Source organism: Solanum lycopersicum, chromosome 6 (assembly GCF_036512215.1).
Source record: "Solanum lycopersicum chromosome 6, SLM_r2.1".
In the NCBI taxonomy this organism is placed as follows: Eukaryota; Viridiplantae; Streptophyta; class Magnoliopsida; order Solanales; family Solanaceae; genus Solanum; species Solanum lycopersicum.
In genome coordinates this window covers 25,499,092-25,519,954 of record NC_090805.1, presented here as the reverse complement: position 1 = coordinate 25,519,954, position 20,863 = coordinate 25,499,092, and the positions used below count along the sequence as shown (strand labels likewise).

The window sequence follows — 20,863 nt, the reverse complement described above, 5'->3', positions numbered from 1 at the left end:
GCCACCACTTATATACCTTCACTTTCTCTAAATTTGATCAATTTAAGGGGAGAATAGAAAACTTGATGACGTTCTTGATCGATGATAAAGTCGTTATATTGAGCAAAATAGATGTGAATTGACTCACTAAATTTTTTTGGTTGGTTGCTTCTTTAAATTTTGCACGCCCTTCCAAAAATGTTGGCTCCACCATCTTGGGTGGACTTACAGTTGGTCAAGTGAGGTCATTTGAGCCCACTTTGTTATGTATTACATTTTTACTCCATTTTGCATAAATTTGATGTTTCGCTTTAGCGGAGAAGAGGGTTCATTTTGTCCACCAACGCTTAGGGGTGTACAAAATCGAATCGATAACCGAAACAACCACAAAATGAGTCAAACCGAAAAAAACTTGGATAGTGGTTTGGTTTGATTTAGTTTTGTATCTAAAACAGAACCCGACTATATATGGGTTGGTTTGACTTACAGTTTTAGTATTTGTTTTATTAAAAGTTTCTTTATTTCATAATACTAGTTCTTGACACGTGCCTTGCACATTAGTCCCACGAATATATATATGGGTTGGTTTGACTTACAGTTTTAGTATTCGTTTTATTAAAAGTTTCATTATTTCATACTAGTTCTTGACATGTGCGTTGCACATTAGTCCCACGAATATATATATATATATATATATCAAAATCATTATTATTTCCCTTAAAATTACTACTATTATGTATATATTTAAATTACTTCTATTTAAACAAAAGCATATTTTGCATAAACTATTCAAATATTATCAAATTCATCATGTATTATATTAATAGAAGTTTTGTCAATTAAATATCACTTAAAAGCATAATAACACAAATACAAAGAAATTTTTTTCACAACAATACAAGTACATAATTATATAAAAATATGGGTTGCATACCAAATCCATTTTGGATAACCATACCTTAACTCCAAAATGAAAACGAAAAACATAAAATCTTAATCTAACATAAAAAAGATCTAAAGAAATATATAAGTCATATATTATACTGTTAAGTTTAACCGTTGAATTATACTGTAAGAAAACTTTTCTTGCTTGTCTTTTAATTTCAGAATAAATTAAAGCTATTTGTTCTTCTCCCCAGTTAGCATCTTGACGACATGTACTCATATCATAATTTAGGAAGAAGAAAAGAGAATAGTATATGATAGAAAAAAAAGGAATGTGATGACCTAGGAAGCAATTAACTGGCATTTATAATGATATTTGATTGCCTTTTCATCTACCAAAATTTTTTAATGAGGCACATAAAATCATTATAGATACATTTATTTTAGTTTCTAAATTCAAAGAATCACAAACTTTGAAGAGTTTTATACATTATTGTTTTATGATAAGATAAATTTATGTTAATTTCAAAATTGGAAGAGTTCCATACATTATTGTTTTCTACTCTAATTTAACCTATTTATTTACAATTATAATGCCATAACTAAAAAACTTAAGTGTAGTTGTTGGATTTCATATTATACCATTATGTAATTAAATATTAGTATTTAAAAATAAATTAATCTATTTTGATTTAGTGGAGGGGCAAAATGATAATCCAACTTTGAAGGTTGGAGCTTCCAATTTATAATAATATATATGATTTACATATCTTTAGTATGATTAGTATTAAATAATATATATATCCTGAGATTGCTCATGTTCTTACCTTCTGTTAGTTTTAGCATATGTTCAGTTAAAACTATCTTAGCAGTTATGTAAATTAAACTACATTCGGTTAGAGAGTGGACACTTAGCAACACAAAAATTATTTAGATCCACAGCCCACCAAAGAATAAACAAGAATTGGTAGGGGCCACGCGAAAGCAGGCCCCCTCAGCAACAAATTATAATGTAGACTCGACCACTTGGGCCGACATTAGGCAAGCACCACTCCAAAGTGCAATGAAGGCAACAGGCCTAGGACATGCCTTAATGATCACCAAATGACCCCATCCAGTTAAGTTGTTACTTTATTCTAGTTGGCCCATTATTATACCTTTTCCTTCCATCTCTATCTTTTTTATTTGCCGATATGGGATATTTGGATTCTTCTTTATACATATTCAAGTTTTCATTGTTCAATGGATTAGTTATTAGAAAAAATAAAACTGTAGTCTTACCTAACAATAAGAGATAAACACACTTTAAGATACGAACTACTATAAGTACAAATTACAAAATATAAGTACTTCATGTTTCATGCTCCCAAACAATTATATTTGTAAATATGATTCAATTAAAGCTTGTCGAATTTCATATTGACAGATTTTTTAACTGATTTATATATGAACATATATAGGATTAGAAAGACTGATGAGTTCTTCAAGGTTTTGCACAAACTTGAACTGTATAGTTTAAGTCTTTAATTAAAACTACTCTTTTTAACCTACTTTGCATTGCATATTCTTTATATAACTTTCAATGTTGCTAAAGCATCTCCATTAATTCCATGTTTTATGTTACGGAAATCACATTTGAGAACGTAAATAGTTTCTGGGTAACCAAAAGAAAGTATAAGATATTAAAATCATCGATGATAAAGGAAATTGAATAAGGTCATCTTTTCTTTTAATTGAGTTGGAAAATCATCACATATACTCGCACTAATTTTTTCACGCGTATTTCCGCATTTACATGTCTTTTCTAGAAATCGTGTAAATTTCTCAATTTTTGTGTGTAATTAGCTAATGTATCTGGCTCCTAGAGCACCCAAAATCTTTTTTTCTCAAAATAATTTATGAGCACCTCCGTATAGAGTGGGGGAACCATCACTTATACTCACATAATTTTTTCATGTCCATTTTTGCATCTACAGGCCCTCTTTTAAAAATCACGTAAAAATTCCTCAATTTTTCGTATGTATTAGCCCATTGATATGATGCCCAGTGCACCCATTTTTTTTCTCAAAAAGCTTTATGATGACCTCTATATTGAGTAGGGAAACAATCACGTATATACTCGCACCATTTGTTCATGCCCATTTTGCATCTACAAGCCCTTTTAAGGAATCACAAAAAAATCCTCAGTTTTTCATGTGTATTAGCCCACAATTCTGGCTCCCAGAGCACCAATTTTATTCAAAAACAAATATGAGTACCTCCTTATTGAGTCCAGGAGTTAGCAGGTATACTCACACCATTTTTTCAAAATCATTTTTACATCTACAAACCCCTTTTTTAGGAATTGCGCAAATTTCTCAATTTTTCGTGTTTATTAGCCCATGGATCTGGCATAGAAGCACCCAAACAAAATTTTCTAAAAAACTTTATGAGGACCTCTATATTATATTTGTAGCCATCACATGTACTCATACCTATTTTTTCACGTCCATTTCATCATCTACAGACTTTTTTTAGGAATCATGCAAATTTCTCAATTTTTCATGTATATTAACTTATGGATCTGGCGCCGAGAGCACCCTAATTTTACTTCTAAAAAATCTTTATGAGGACCTCCATATAGAGTTGGAGAAACATCACGTATACTCACACCATTTTTTTATGCCTAGTTCCGTATCTACAGGCCCTTTTTTGGGAATCATATAAATCTTTCAATATTTCATGTGTATTGACCCATGGATCTAGTGTCTAGAGCACCCAATTTTATTTTTCAAAAAACTTTATGAGGAACTCCGTGTTGAGTTTGGGAACAGTCACGTATATTAACTTCATTTTTTCACGCCTATTCCGCATATACATACCCTTTTTATGAATTACAAAAATTTCTCAATTTTTTATTGTATTAGTCCACGTTTCTAGCGCTCGGAGCACCCAAAATTTTATTCTAAAAAAATGTATGAGGACCTCCTTATTGATTTGGGGAATCATCATCTATACTCACACTATTTTTTTGTAGCCTATTTTCGTATGTACAGACATTTTTTTAGAATTTGTGCAATTTATATCATTTTTTTTCATGTATACCCTATGGATCTAGCGCCAGGAGCACCTACATTTTTTTCTCTCAAAAAGGTTTATGAGGACCTCCGTATTTAGTTGGGTTATCATATAACGTATACTTTCACCATTTTTTCACGCTTATCTTCGCATTTACATGTCTTTTTTCAGAAATCGCGCAATTTACTCAATTCTTCGTGTGTATTAAGACCAAGGATCTGGCGCTAGAACACCTAAAATATTTTTTCTCAAAAAAAATTATAAGGACCTCTGTATCGATTTGGGAAATATCATGTATAATCTCACCATTTTTTTCATGTTCGATTCCGCATTTCTAGGCTCTTAATATATGAATTGAACTAATTTCTTGATTTTTTACATGTATTAGCCCATGGATCTGGCGCCAGAAGCAACCAAAAATTTATTTTTAAAAACTTTTATGAGGACCTCCGTGTTGAGTTGGGGATTATAAAATATACTTGCATCATTTTTTTCACACTCATTTTCCATTTACATGTCTTTTTTTTTTTGGGAAGTTGTGAAAATCCCTTAATTTTCTATATTTGAAGCCAATGAATCTAGTACCTATAGCAGCCAAAATATTTTTTCTCAAAATAATTTATGAGGACCTCTTTATTGAGTTGGAGAACCATCACGTATACTAACACATTTTTTTATGTCCATTTACGCATGTACAAGCTCTCTTAAAAATCTTTTGTGTGTTCTGCCAAGGGCACCTAAAAAACTTTTCTTAAAAAATTTACGAGGACCTCTATTATTGACTTGGGAACAATCACGTATAGTCGTACTATTTTTTTTTGCACCCATATCCGCATCTACACATCGTTTATTAGAAATGACGCAAATTCCTTACTTTTTTGTGTGTTAATGCCCATAAATCTGGCTTCCGAAGCACCAAAAATTTTTATTTTCAAGAAACATCAGTAGGAAATCATTATTGAGTTGGGAAACTATCACGTATTCTCATACTACTTTTCAAGCTTACTTTCGCATTTATAGGCCTTTTTTAGGTATTGCACAAATTTCTCTATTTTTCGTGTGAATTAGACCTTGGATCTGGCTTCTGCAGCACCCAAATTAATTTTATTCGGAAAACCTTATGAGGACCTTCATATTGAGTAACCGTCATGTATACTCACATCATTTTTCATGTTCATTTCTACATCTAGAGGGCCCTCTTTAGGAATTGCACAAATTTCTCAATCTTTCATTTGTATTAGCCGATGGATCTAGTGCCTGGAGCACCAATTTTTTTTCTCAAACTATTTTATGAGGACCTCCGCATTTAGTTGGGGAACAATCAAATATACTTGCACCATTTTTTTACATGCAATTCTACATCCACATGCCATTTTTAGGAATCATGCAAATTCCTCAATTTTTTGGTGCGTAATAGCCCACAGGTTTGAAGCTCATAGTACCCATATTTTTATTCTGAAAATTCTTTTTGAGGACCTCCTTATTGAGTCAGGAAACCATCATGCATACACACATTTTTTTTCAAGCCAATTTGCTGCATCTACAGGCCGTTTCTGGGAATTGCTAAAATATCTCAATTTTTCATGTGTATTAGCCGATGGATGGATTTGGCGCCTGTAGATCCCAAAAAAATTCTCAAAAAACACTATGAAGATCTCCTTATTGAGTTGGAGAACCATTACACATACGCACACCATTTTTTCACTTCTATTTCCGCATCTACCGACCCTTTTTTAAGAATCACACAAGTTCCTCAATTTTTCATGTGTAGTAGCCGATGGATCTGGCGCTCGGAGAACCCAAATTTATTTTCTCAAAAAACTTTACGACAACCTCTGTATTGAGTAGCAGAAGCATCATGTATACTCACAGAATTTCTTTTATGGTCATTTCCGCATCTAGACGCCTTTTTTTAGGAACCACGCAGATTCATCAATTTTTCGTGTGTATTATCCCATGGATAAAGAACCTAGAGCACCGAAACTTTTTTCTTAATAAAATTTATGAGAAAAAAAGAGGGATATATGGTATAAGTGGCTTACAGAGATCTCCCAAGCCTACTATCATTATAATCTATCTATACGATTGACGGATTCAGCCCCTATACCTAAATGTATTAAATCGTCTTCTAATTCATCCTATTATACTAGATTAGATAAGTACCATGGGGAAATACGTAAATGGATAGATTACCCGTATATTTATAGTTTGCACTTATGAATAAGACTAACACATCAATGATGCGGTCTAAGATTTTTAGGAAAAGACCTTACAGTACCAGGATTAGTATGGACTACTACGTATTTATATGGAGAACCAACTTGTATACTCAAACAATTTTTTTTCATGTCATTTCCGCAGCTATAGGCTTTTTTAAGGATTCACACAAATTCTTCATTTTTTCATGTCTATTAGTCCACAGATCTGGCGCTCGAAACACCCTAATTTTTTAACAAAAAAACAGTACGAGTACCTCCGTATTGAGTTGGGAAACAACACGTATACTCACACCATTTTTTAGGTATGTTTCCGCATCTAGAGGGCCTTTATAGGAATTGGGCAAAGTCCTCAATTTTCAAGTGTATTAACCTATGGATCTAGAGCCTAGAGCACCAAAAAAAAATTCAAAAAAACTTTATGAGGACATCCGTATTGAGTTGGAAAGCAATCATATATACTCGCACTTATTATTTCACTCCCACTTCCACATCTTCAAGCCCTTTTCAGAAATCGCCTAAATTCCTTATTTTTTCGTGTGTTGATGCCAACGGATCAAGGGCCTGGAGCAACAACAAAATTTTGTGAGGAACTCCTTATTAAGTTCGGTAACCATCATGTTTACTCACATTATTTTTTCAAGCACATTTTTGTATTTACTAATCCTTTGCTCAAATTCCTCAACTTTTCATGCGTATAAGACCATGGATTTGGCGCCAGAGCACCCTAAATTTTTTTCTCAAAAAAATTATGAGGGCGTCGTATTGAATTGGGGAGCTATAACGTATACTTGCACCAATTATTTCACGTCCATTTGTGAATTTATAAGTCCTTTTTAGAAATCACAAATATTCCTAAATTTTCCTATGTATAATCTCATTGATATGGAGCCTAAGTCACCCAAATTGTCTTTCTTAAAAAAAATTTATGAGGACCTCCATATTGAGTTGGGGAACTATAACTTATACTCACACCATTCTTTCACGTCAATTTCATCATCTACAGGCCCATTTTTAGAATCTCACAAATTGCTCAATTTTCGGGTGTATTAGCCCGTGTGTGTCTGGAGCCCGAAGCACCAAATTCTTTTTATCAAAAGCATTATGAAGAACTTAGTATTGAGTTTAGGAACCATCACGTATACTCACACTATTTCATTCACACACATTTCCGTATCTACAGGCCCTTTTATTGGAATCATGCAAATTTCTCAATTTTTCGTGTGTATTAGCCCACTGATCTGGCGCACAAAACACCCCAATTTTTTCTTAAAAAACATTATGAGGACCTTTGAATTGAGTTGGACACATTCATGTATACTCACGCCATTTCTTGAAGCTCATTTGCGCATTTACATGCCTTTTTTTAGGAATCGCATAAGTTCATCATTTTTCATGTGTATTACTTCACGGATCTGGATCCCGAAGCACCCAAAATTATTTTTCTCAAAATACTGTATGAGGACATACTTATTGAGTAACCATCATGTATATTCACACTATTTTTTTTATATCCATTTCCTCAATTACTCGCCCTTTTTTAGTAATTGCATAAATTTCTCAATTTTCTGTTTGTATTAGCCGATGAATATGGCTTTCGGAGAGCCCAATCTTTTTTCCCAAAAAGCATTATAACAACCTCCATATTGAGTTGGGGAACCATAACATATAATCACACTAAAATTTTCACCCCCATTTCTGCATCTACAAGCCCTTTATTTAAAATTGTGCAAATTCATCAATTTTTGCGTGTATAAGCCCATGGATCTGGCGTCAGGAACTCCAATATTTTTTCTCAAATAATTTTATCAGGACCTCCGTATTGAGTTGGGGAACCATCAGGTATACTCACACAATTTTTTTCATGCCCATTTTTTTATTTGATGGACTTTTTTTTGGAATCGTGCAAATTTCTCAATTTTTATGTGTATTAGCTCATGGATCTAGCGTTTGAAACACCCAATTAGTTTCCCAAAATTATTTAAAAGAACGTCTATATTGAGTTGGGGAACCATCGCGTATAATCTCACATATCTATTTTCTCGTCCATTTCCGCATTCACATATCTTTTTTGAAATCGCAGAAATTCCTATGTTTTTCGTGTGTATTAGCCTATTGATCTAGTACCCAAAGCACTCAAAACAAATTCTCAAAAAATCTTTAAGGACTTCTATATTGAGTTGGGAACCGTCGCACATATTAAAACCATTTTTTTCACATCCATTTCAGCATGTAGAGGCCCTTTTTTAGGAATTACGCAAATTACTCAATTTTTTGTATGTATTAGCCTGAAGAATTGGGGATCGAAACACTCCTTTTTTTCTCAAAGAACATTAAGAGGACTTTCGTATTTAGTTGGGAACCATCCTGTATAGTCACACATTTTTTTTCACTCTTATTTTCGCATCTACATGCCATTTTTAGGAATTGCGTGAATTCCTTAATTTTTCGTATGTATTAGCCCATGGATATGGTGTCTCGAGCACCCAAATTTCTCTTTCAAGAAATTTATAAGGACCATTATATAGAGTTAGGGAATCATCATGTATACTCAAATTATTTTTTCACGTCCATTTCCTCATCTACAGGCCCTTTTTAGGAATCACGCAAATTTGTCAACTTTTAGAATTTATTAGTTAGCCCATAAATTTGGCGCCCTAAGCACCCAAATAAAGTTTCTCAAAAACATTTATGAGGACCTACATATTGAGTTGGGGAACCATCAAATATACTCACACCACTTTTGAATCAACTTTCTCTTTTTAAGAAATTGCGCAAATTCCTTAATTTTTTCTGTGTCTATTAGCCATGGACAAAGTGTTGGGAGAACCCAAAATATTTTTATCAATAAAATTTATAAGGGCCTCTGTATTGAATTGGGAACTATAACGTATACTCGGATTATTTGTCACATCCATATCTGCATCCACAGGCACTATTTAGGAATCGCACAAATTCCTCAAATTTTTGTTGTTATTAGGCCATGGATCAGGCGCCACATAGCACCCAAAAGTTTTTGGTCAAAAAAATTTATGAGAACCTCTTAAATAGGAGAACTATCACATATACTCATACCTTTTTTCCACGTCCAATTCAGCATCCAGAGGCCTTTTTTATGAATCGCGTAAATTTATCAATTTTTCGTATGTATTAGCTTATAGATCTGGCGCCTGTAGCACCCTAAATTTTTTTTTGAAACTACGCAAATTCCTCATTTTTATTTTATCAGGTGCGGGAGCACTCTAAATACTATTTTCTAAAAACTTTATGAGGACCTCTGTATTGAGTTGGGGAACCATCACGTATACTTACGTCAATATTTTTACACCAATTTCTGCATCTACAAGCCCTTTTTAGGAATTACGCAAGTTAGTCAATTTTTGTTGTGTAATTAGCCTATGGTTTTGGCCTACGGAGTACCGAAATTGTTTTTCTCAAAAAAAAACTTTATGAGTACCTCCATATTGAATTTTGGGAACCATTACGTATTCTAGTACTATTTTTCACGCTAATTTCCACATCTAGAGGCCATTTTTTAAAAAGCGCGTAAATTTTTCAATTTTTCATGTTTATTAGCACATAGATCAACCGACCAAATCACCTCAAATATCTTTCTCCTAACTGTAGTTACTTAAGTTCAAGTAGTAGACAGGCGAGGCCCACATTTCTCCTATCACATTTTAAGTAATATTTCTATATTATGAGTTTGAAGTCAAATTGCAAAAACCAAATTTGACTAACATTTCTATTAAAAGGGCAATACAATTAAGTATGAAATAAAAATGGTCATTTGAACAACTCCATCCTAATGCTACTTTTTAGTATACATAATAATTCATGAGATTGTTCATAATCTTACATATTGTTAGTTATAGCATAGGTCCAGCTAAACTATCTTAGCAGCATCAATATAGCATAACAGAATATCTGTTCAACTACGTTGGGCTAGAATATCAGAAGTCCATTAAAACCAAAGATTAAACTAGAATTGGCCCGAGCCGCACAAACGCAGGCCCCCTCATCAACAAATTATGACGTAGGCTCAACCACTTGGGGCGACCTTAGGCAGGCACCCCTCCAAAGTGCAATGTAGGTCACAAGCGTAGTCCATGGATCTTCATGATCACCCATTGACCCCATCCAGGTAAGTATGTTATTCATCCTACTTGACTCACTATTATACCTCCTTTCGTCTCCATCTTCTTTATTGGTCGATGTGGGATAACTGGGTTCTTTTGTGTCCATATTTAAATTTTCATTGTTAAATCGAGTAGATATTAAAAAGAAGATAAAACATAAATTTATCTAATTATCTCAACGATTGTAGCCTTAGCCAACATTAAGAGAGAAACGCACTTTAAGATATAAACTAAATAAAATTACTTCGTGATTAGTGCTCTCAATTCCCAAACTATTACTACTTTCACTCGTGATATAAACTGCTTTCTATCTAAAACTAGGATTAGAAAGTTTACTGAGTTCTTCAATACTAAGTAGCTTGGTATATTTCGCCAAAAAGGAAAAATTATGCATTGATTAGTTTCTAGCTAAGTTTGCTCGTTACAGTCTTACAGAAACTCCATCAGTCTAGTTTAAGTCTTTAATTAATACTACTCTTTTTTATCCTAATTTGCATTGCATACCCGATACTCTCATGAAGCCCCCACACAAACTTGGTACCCGAGACAACAATGATGATTTGATAAAACTCTCAAATAACTTTTGATGATGAAAACATGAACCAGGTTCACATACACGTTCTAAAAATAAAATAAAGAGGCGGGAAGAGATCACTCATAAAATAAGAAAACATGTTCAAAACATCAATCCAAGTTAAACCGGGAGAAGAATGAAGGCGACTTAAGTTTAATTAAACTCTACACAAGCATAAAGCTAAAGAAGAAAACAATTGTCTTTCGCAAAATCAAAAATAAAGAGAATTTTTCAAGTGAAGGCCGAACATTCGACAATATCAATAAAGCGGAAGAAAGAAGTACTAGAGTTGGGATTTCTTTCTGATGTTTTGGTTCATCTTGGAATTAGTGTTTAGGACTTTTTTTTTCTCAAGTTATCATTCATGGCGAGCTTACTACTCAAGACTTTACAGCAATCCATTGTTTTTAATGGAAAGGCAATCCTTGTTAGCATTTGGTAAGATAATAGCTACCTCTGGGTAAAAGTCGTTACGTTTTTCACAAGGATTTTTAGACACTGTAAAGGGGAGGTCATTCAGAATGGATAATATAGACATTGGGAGACTCTACATATAAAATATATAGTAAGTGCTTTCATTGACTACAAATAAAAATCCACAAACCATCACCATCACCATGGAATTAAAGCACATACACTTTCTAGCAAGGATTAACCTTAAAAAGTCTCGAGACCCAAATGATAGCAATCAGACACTAAACAACAGAGCACAAGTTGATAATGTTGTAGCGAATTTAAAAAGAAATTTAAACAATTTGATCTGACAAGAAACTTTGTCTTCAAACTACTAAGCACCAGCTACAGTTAATATACATGATCCGAGAAACACGCTTGCATCATAACTTCGCTCTCAAAACATGGCAAGTCCTACACAAAAGTATAGTTCCACAATTCAGTAACTTTCTATAACTGTATGTTATGGTCATCGATAATAAAAGGGTCAAGCGCACCAAAGGTTTGTACCTGTAAATACACATAGTTTCAACAATCTCCTCTAGCTGATGTCACACAAGGATTGCGAGCAAATTGCAGCATTAAGTTGCCTGAATCATGCTCATCAGGGTCGAATTTATAACCTGCAAGATTTGATTAGTTTTACTACACCAATATCCCAACAAATTTCTCTTTCATAGATCGATGTACACTACCAAATTGTCCGACAATTTTGTGTCAAGCATTCATGAAATGTCCTTCAACTTGTACGAAAGTTTAAAGACCAAAATTTTGGAATATTCACATAACATTGATTTTGTTTAGTACTCTGATTAGTTATAAATTGAGAATTCCTAATTATGAGGTAGAAAAAAGAGAGTGTGAAGCTCACCTTGTAAGGCATCCATTGCAGCAGCTGCATGAAGCGGACTCAAAAAATCAACAAAGCAATGAATCAAGGTGTTGACTCCAGGCTGCATATAAGTTGATAATCAGTAGACAGAATTTTTAATTAGTTGATGATGATGTGAAACGTATATATTCTTACATATATTGATGGTTCTGGTACGAGCCTAACTTCTTTGTAACCTCCAAAATGGCGGAATATGTCTGCAAAAACTGAAGTAAAGGGAAAAACTAGAATGGGCCATAAATAAAACAATAAGCTATTTCCACACAAGAAAAGGATACGTGCCACCTCTCTTGTTGTACAGTCCTCAGGCAAACCCTCTACATACAATGTACTGCTAGCATTTGGAGGAAGCATATCTTCTGGAGCTTGTAAAAAGGGGAAAATCAGCACAAACAAATATCATTTAGCACTGAAACCAAACAAGAAAAGGATAGTAAAATTAAGTGCAACAAAATATCAACATCAACCTAAATATATATATACATATACATATATGATTGTGAACTTAGTAATATTTTTAGTGCTTTTCATGATTTAGAGCGCTGTCTCTCTCTCTTTCTTTTGATTTATTTAAACATATTTTCATTACTTTTTCTATAATTACTGTAATGCAACAAAAAAAAAAGATAATAATATATTTTTATCATCTATATATATATATATATATATATATATATATATACCCCCTAGAAAAAACCACTAGATGCACCCTTGGATTGCTTAAGTCTCTATTTTAATATTGATTTTTCTTGTATTTTGAAGAAATTTGTGATACATATATTAGCAATTAAAATTAAAGATTTCCTTATATGTATTGTCATTGTATAAGGTCTATTTTAGTCTTTCTTTAAAATGTGTGCTAGTCTTTCTTTCTTTATAAAGTGTGCTCCACTTTGGTGAAGCAAACACTTCGCTTCACTCAAAGTGAAGCAAGACATTGTTGATTTTATTCGCTTCATACTCCCTTCAACACTAGTTCTAATTTAAACTCTCTTGGACTATCACCTTTTATCATCATCTGCCCATGATGATTGAAATCATTTCCTAGCTATCTTGCAACACATCACGACTGATGTGAATTGTTTAAGATGCAGGAATCGTTGCTAACATACAAGAAACCTTGCTAGTATCCAAGTGACAATGTGATGGAATTCTCTTCTCTTTTTAGCTAGTTTTACACTGACTATCAACCTCAATGGGATACTATAGATTCACCACTACTAAATAAGCCTTTACACCAAAGGTTCATCTAATGTATAAAAGCTACTAAAATAGCTCTAATATTCTGTCCAAAGAAATTGCATTGCCCTATTCACGCGGACTACAAACATTTACTACAACTTTGTCTTTTATTTCTTCCACTTACTTCAGTAATACCAAAGACTTTCTCGATGAGTATACAGGACATTCTTGGTGAGTATTCTAAATTCCTATCATAACTATATTACACCACAAACAACAAAAAGCATAAAAATTTAAGTTTTTAATTGAAAAGGCAAATGAACAAACTCTATTTTCAACAAGCCATAAAATTAAGTTTTGACTGATTTAATAAACCCTAGTATCTACAAGTCATAACAATTAAGTTTCTGACTGAAAAAGTATATGAATAAATCCTAGTTTCTACAAGTCATAAAAATTAAATTCTTAACTAAAAAATAAATTTTAAAACCCTAATTTCTACAGATCCACCCTATTGAGCAAAAAATATGTAGAAATCCTAATTGTCTCTTCTTTCTCAAGAGGATTTTTAATAGATACAGGGTTGATTATATACAATATTCATTGAGAGGGATTTCTGGAGAGAGAGGAGTAAGATCCGGCGACATTACTTCCAGCTGCACAGTGTTGGTGTCTTTCCGATAAGCACCCGCCGCCATATGTTAGTCCACCAGAGAGAAAATGACCTTCCACTAAAATTGAAAGAGAAAGGAAAAAGAGTGCTCACTATTTAAGGAAAGACAAAAAATGCATTGTAAAGAAAGATCCGCCCAAGTACAATGATGAATTTATTTAAAAGGAAAATCGTCTATATTAAGTAAGTGTAGAAGTATGACATGTTGCAAAGTGGCAGCCAAATGTTAACAAAATTGGCGATGATTGTCTAATTGAAAAATTATACATATTAAGATACACTTTGTAAATAGAAAAAAATCTTTATTATTTTACTTTTTTATTTCATATTATTACTTTTAGCTTCATGTTATTAACATGCGATTCAAAGATTAAAAATAAAATATATTCATAAAATCATTTTTGGAAAAAGGTTGAATGAATAACTCTCTTTACTTATTTTTGGTATAGGTATAAATTTCTTTTCACACTAAATCATTTCAGAATGACTAACCATCCATTATTCATCTCTAATATTTTGTTCATTATTTTCATTATATTTGAATATGGCAAAGGAAATTTATGTAAATTAAATAGTCTGTAAACGTAACAAACCTAATTTCTTAAATAAGTCAATTCCAAGAAAAAATAATTCTTTTGTTGACTATTCATATATTAGCTAAGATAGAGATTCTATCCTTAATTATTTTTAACAGTTTTTTTTTATTACACTAGTTTAATAATAGTTCTTTGATTTTCCAAAGATGATAAATTTGTATGAAGAACCTATAGATGACATATACAAAAAGTAGCTAAAGCTTATTATTCATTTATTATAAACTATTAAAATACTTAAATTATGGGTCAATAGTTAGTTAAATAGCAATTTTCAATAGATTATATTATTTCACAATGCAAATTATGTAACATATAAGCAACCGCCAAATTACATGACAAAGAGAGAAATATATGAGCGCCACCACTGATATACCTTCACTTTCTCTATATTTGATGAATTTAAGGGGAGAATAGAAAACTTGATGAGGTTCTTGATCGATTATAAAGTCGTTATATTGAGCAAAATAGATGTGAACTGACATACTAAATTTTTTTGGTTGGTTGCATCTTTAGATTTTGCATGCCCTTCAAAAAATGTTGGCTCAACCATCTTGGGTGGACCTATAGTTGGTCAAGTGAGTTCATATGATCCAACTTCGTTATGTATTAGATTTTTACTCCATTTTGCATAAATGTGATGTTTCGCTTTAGCGGAGAAGAGGGTTCATTTTGTCCACCAACGCTTAGGGGTGTTGTAACGACGTGTTTAGTCGTTTTGAGCAGCAAATTTTATTCTGGAAAAATTTTCTTGGTCGACGGATCCCACGACGAACCGTCATGGGCACGACGAACCGTCGAGGGGGTCTCGTTCCAAAACACATAGAATTCTGAAATTTGGGTACTGAAATCGACTCTCTGAACTTCGTGACGAAGTGGCAGGACGGACCGTCATAGGCATGACAGGCCGTCACAGATCCTCTAGTAAAAATTCAGTCTCTAAACTCTGTGACGACTCAGCAGGACAGACCGTTGCAGGCACGACGGCCCGTCACAGACTGCGTAATCCCAAGCTGGGTCGGATTTCTGTTAAATGTTTTAAGGGGCGTTTTGGACTATTCCTGCTTATAATAATAATGTTAGTGGTTGAATATTAATAATCCAATTTCTTGAGGGTTAAAAGAGATAACCTTGAATTAATTAATGGGTTAATTCACCATCTTTTATACTTAATTTTATGCTAATTAGGTTAAAAGAAAGAGCGTTTGAATAAGAAAAATAGAAAGAACAAGGAGAGGGAAAGAGAACAATCAAGAGAAGAGGGAAACGAAGAGGAAACAAAGCTTTGGGAAATTGCTTGCTTGATCACGAATCTTCGGTGGAGATAGGTTATGGTTTTTATGCTATTCGTAGTAGACTCTTAATAGCGAATGATATGTGTTGGGTAGTATTATGAAACCTTCTATATGCTTAATTGTGTGCTTACATGATGTGATTATATAATTGTGATGAATAAGCATGATGAGTCTATTGAATCTCTAATCCTAAATTTACCTTGTTAATGATGATGCCTTGGTATAAAAGAAGGCTTGATGAACTAAAGTAATGAGGTCGATGATGCCTTGGTATAAGAGAAGGCTTGATGAACTAATGTAATGAGGTTGATGATGCCTTGGTATAAAAGAAGGCTTGATGAATTAATAGAATGAGATTAGTGGAGCGGGTGTCACGAACCGTCACGTAGAATTAGGGGATCGGATGTCACGAACCGACACGTAGAAATCAGGGGATCGGGTGTCACGAACCGACACGTAGAATTAGGGGATTGGGAGTCACGAACCAACACGTAGAAATTAAGGGATCGGGTGTCACGAACGGACACGTAGAATTAGGGGATTGGGTGTCACGAACCGACACGTAGAATTAGGGGATCGGAGTGTCATGTACCGACACAAGAGGAATAAAGATAATAAATCTTAAAATTATGTTAATAAATTCGAATAAAAAGAACCTATATCCCAAATGAGTATGGTGTGGAGACTTGAGTTCTCATAGGTGTATTTGATGTGGTTACGCATGATTTGTGAACTTTTTGGTTTCACCTGTTGAGGAATATGGTTAATTTTATGTTATTATCTGATATATACTGTTTTCTATTTTGAGTTGGCCGATGATACCTACTCAATACTTATGCCTTGTACTGACCCCTACTTGTATTTGTTTTCTTGATTATTTGTGGAGTGCAACAAACGTGCCGTAGCCTTCAACTCAACCGCAACTCTAGCCAGTCTTCATTACACCAGTTTTGAGGGTGAGCTAATGCTTCTAGCTTGGACTAGATCTTCCTCTTCATGTCTTGATGCCTTGAACTTCCGGCATGGACTAGCTTTTTACTTATTTTAGCTTCTTAGATACTCTTAGATTAGTAATTTGAGGATAGATGTTCTTGTGATGATGACTTCCAGATTTTGGGAATAATAAGTATTGAGTTTTAGAAGTTATTTATTGATTTCGTTAATGAGTTTTAAGTCTTCCGCATTGTATTTTTTTTATTATGGTTAAAACGTTGGGGTTTAGATTGGTTGGTTCGCTCACATAGGAGGATAAAGTTAGGTGCCACTTACGACGCGTTTTGGGTCGTGACAAACTACAAAATCGAATCAATAATAGAAACAACCACAAAATGAGTCAAATCGGAAAAAACTTGGATAGTGGTTTGGTTTGATTTAGTTTGGTATCGAAAAAAGAACCCGACTATATATGGGTTGGTTTGACTTACAATTTTAGTATTCGTTTTATTAAAAGTTTCTTTATTTCATAATACTAGTTCTTGACACGTGCCTTGCACATTAGTCCCACGAATATATATATATATATATATATATATATATATATATATATATATATATATATATATATATATATATATATATATATATATATATATATATAAATTACTTCAATTTAAACAAAAGCATATTTTGCATAAACTTTTCAAATATTATCAAATTCATCATGTATTATATAAATAGAAGTTTTGTCAATTAAATATCACTTAGAGTGTGTTTGGTATGAAGGAAAATGTTTTCTGGAAAATGTTTTCCAATTTTCGCATGTTTGGTTGGGGCAAAAGTTTTGGAAAACGTTTTCCAAATCAACTCATTTTCCTCAAAATTAAGGAAAATTACTTCCCTTACAAAATTTAGGAAAACATTTACAAAGCTCTCCTGCAATTTCAAAATATTTTTTTTTTCGAAAAAACATCAATTTTATCAATTTCAAAATTTTATTTTTTCACCCGATTCCTAACCACCTCCCGTCCCCCCCAACCACCCTCTCCAAAAAATTAATTTTGCTTTTTAAAAATATTTTCAACTTTAAATTTTTATTTTTAAACTCCTACCTCCCCCTACTCCCCCCCTACCAGCCCCCTCAACCCCCAACTCCAACCCCCAAAAAAATTATTTTTGCTTTTTAAAAATACTATCAATTTCAAATTTTTATTTTTTCACTTCTACCCCCTCCCCCTGCCCCCACCCCCACTATCCCCCCATACCCCCACCACTACTACCCCAAAAAAAGTATTTTTAAAAAATATTTTCAATTTCATAAATTATTTTCTACTCTAGTAAAAATAAAAGATGTTCCTCAAAAACATTTTTCATTCATAAATTAAACACTAAAAATCATTTTCAGAAAATATTTTCTGCGCACCAACCAAACATGAGAAAATAAGTCCAAAATCTACTTGTTTTCCAAGAAAACATTTCATAGGAAAACATTTTCCTTCATACCAAACACACCCGTAAAAGCATAATAACACAAAATACAAAGAAATTTTTTTTCACAACAATACAAGTACATAATTACATAAAAATATGGGTTGCATAGCAAATCCATTCTGGACAACCATACCTTAACTCCAAAATGAAAACGAAAAACATAAAATCGTAATCTAACATAAAAAAGATCTTAAGAAATATATAAGTCATATCTTATACTGTTAAGTATAACCGTTGAATTATACTGCAAGAAAACTTCTCTTGCTTGTCTTTTAATTTCAGAATAAAGCTATTTGTTCTTCTCCTCAGTTAGGTTCTTGACGACATGTACTCATATCATAATTTAGAAAGAAGAAAAGAGAATAGTAGATGATAAAAAAAAAGGAATGTGATGACCTATGAAGCAATTAACTGGCATTTATATTGACATTTGATTGCCTTTTCATCTACCAAAATTTTTTAATGGGGCACATAAAATCATGATAGACACATTTATTATAGTTTCTAAATTCATAGAATCACAAACTTTGAAGAGTTTTATACATTATTGTTTTATGATAAGATAAATTTATGTTAATTTCAAAATTGGAAGAGTTCCATACATTATTGTTTTTTACTCTAATTTAACCTATTTATTTACAATTATAATGTCATAACTAAAAAACTAAAGTGTAGTTGTTGGATTTCATATTATGCCATTATGTAATTAAATATTAGTACTTAAAAATAAATTAATCTATTTTGATTTAGTGGAGGGGCAAAATGATAGTCCAACTTTGAAGGTTGGAGCTTCCCATTCATAATAATATATATGATATGATTTACATATCTTTAGTATGATTAGTATTAAATAATATATATGTCCTGAGATTGCGCATGTTCTTACCTGCTGTTAGTTTTAGCATAGGTTCAGTTGGAACTATCTTAGCAGTTATATAAATTCAACTACATTGAGTTAGAGAGTGTCCACTTAGCAGCACAAAAATTATTTAGATCTACAGCCCACCAAATAATAAAAGAGAATTGGTAGGGGCCGCGCGAAAGCAGGCCCCCTCAGCAACAAATTATAACGTAGACTCGACCACTTGGGCCGACATTAGGCAAGCACCACTCCAAATTGCAATGAAGGCAACAAGCCTAGGACATGCCTTAATGATCACCAAATGACCCCGTCCAGTTAAATATGTTACTTCATTCTAGTTGGCCCATTATTATACCTTTTCCTTCCATCTCCATCTTTTTTATTTGCCGATATGGGATATCTGGATTCTTCTGTATACATATTCAAGTTTTCATTGTTCAATGGATTAGTTATTAAAAAAATAAAACTGTAGTCTTACCCAACAATAAGAGATAAACACACTTTAAGATACGAACTACTATAAGTACAAATTACAAAATATAAGTACTTCATGTTTCATGCTCCCAAACAATTATATTTGTAAATATGATTCAATTAAAGCTTGTCGAATTTCATATTGACTGATTTATTAACTGATTTATATATGAACATATATAGGATTAGAAAGACTGATGAGTTCTTCAAGGTTTTGCACAAACTTGACCTGTATAGTTTAAGTCTTTAATTAAAACTACTCTATTTAACCTACTTTTCATTGCATATTCTTTATATAACTTTCAATGTTGCTAAAGTATCTCTATTAATTCCATGTTTTATGTTAAGGAAATCACATTTGAAAATGTAAATAGTTTCTGGGTAACCAAAAGAAAGTATAAGATATTAATATAATCGATGATAAAGGAATAAGGTCATCTTTTCTTTTAATTGAGTTGGAAAATCATCACATATACTCGCATCATTTTTTTCACGCGTATTTCCGCATTTACATGTCTTTTCTAGAAATCGTGTAGATTTCTCAATTTTTGTGTGTAATTAGCTCATGTATCGGGCTCCTAGAGCACCCAAAATCTTTTGTTCTCAAAATAATTTATGAGCACCTCCGTATAGAGTGGGGGAACCATCACTTATACTCACACAATTTTTTCATATCCATTTTTGCATCTACATTCCCTCTTTTAAAAATCACGTAAAAGTTCCTCAATTTTTCGTATGTATTAGCCCATTGATATAATGCCCAGTGCACCCATTTTTTTCTCTCAAAAAGCCTTATGATGACCTCTATATTGAGTAGGGAAACAATCACGTATATACTCGCACCATTTGTTCATGCCCATTTTCGCATCTACAAGCCCTTTTAAGGAATCACACAAAAATCCTCAGTTTTTCATGTGTATTAGCCCTAAATTCTGGCACCCAGAGCACCAACGATTTTATTCAAAAAAAATATATGAGGACCTCCTTATGGAGTCCAGGAATCAGCAGGTATACTCACACCATTTTTTCAAGATCATTTTCACATCTACAAAACCCCTTTTTAGGAATTGCGCAAATTTCTCAATTTTTCGTGTTTATTAGCCCATGGATCTGGCATAGAAGCACCCAAAAAAAATTCTAAAAAACTTTATGAGGACCTCTG

General features: G+C 32.9%; 1 long non-coding RNA gene and 3 other non-coding genes across 4 annotated transcripts; 1 reads left to right on the top strand and 3 right to left on the bottom strand.

Moving 5' to 3' along the window:
• Nucleotides 1-1,832: 1,832 nt before the first annotated feature.
• On the bottom strand, nt 1,833-1,990 carry LOC112941757 (U1 spliceosomal RNA). The gene has a single exon (XR_003247329.2). It is a non-coding gene; the product is annotated as a U1 spliceosomal RNA (small nuclear RNA).
• Nucleotides 1,991-7,694: 5,704 nt separating this feature from the next.
• LOC109120502 (uncharacterized) lies at nt 7,695-12,732 on the top strand. The gene is made up of 2 exons (XR_002027911.3): nt 7,695-7,979; nt 12,196-12,732. It is a non-coding gene; the product is annotated as an uncharacterized lncRNA (long non-coding RNA).
• On the bottom strand, nt 10,130-10,289 carry LOC112941750 (U1 spliceosomal RNA). The gene has a single exon (XR_003247322.1). It is a non-coding gene; the product is annotated as a U1 spliceosomal RNA (small nuclear RNA).
• Nucleotides 12,733-19,391: 6,659 nt separating the features above from the next.
• On the bottom strand, nt 19,392-19,550 carry LOC112941755 (U1 spliceosomal RNA). Its single transcript, XR_003247327.1, has one exon. It is a non-coding gene; the product is annotated as a U1 spliceosomal RNA (small nuclear RNA).
• Nucleotides 19,551-20,863: the final 1,313 nt, after the last annotated feature.